This window comes from Ovis canadensis, chromosome X (genome assembly GCF_042477335.2).
Source record: "Ovis canadensis isolate MfBH-ARS-UI-01 breed Bighorn chromosome X, ARS-UI_OviCan_v2, whole genome shotgun sequence".
Classification (NCBI taxonomy): domain Eukaryota; kingdom Metazoa; phylum Chordata; class Mammalia; order Artiodactyla; family Bovidae; genus Ovis; species Ovis canadensis.
In genome coordinates, this window is record NC_091727.1 from 14,969,635 (window position 1) to 14,969,850 (window position 216).

Sequence of the window (216 nt, forward strand, 5' to 3'; positions counted from 1 at the left end):
CATTTCCTATCTGTAGTTAATAGGCAGCCCCTCAACTATCAAGATAACCAAAGCTTTGCTTTGGTACTTATACTATGCAGTAATTTGCTTATACCCATCCATCTCAGCAAGTGTGCAAGTACCTCCAGTTTGTAGGGGAACTCCAGTTGAGTTAGGACACCTTTGATTACCTGGAGTGATTTGAACTCATTCAGAAAGAGAAAAATCAACTGCATC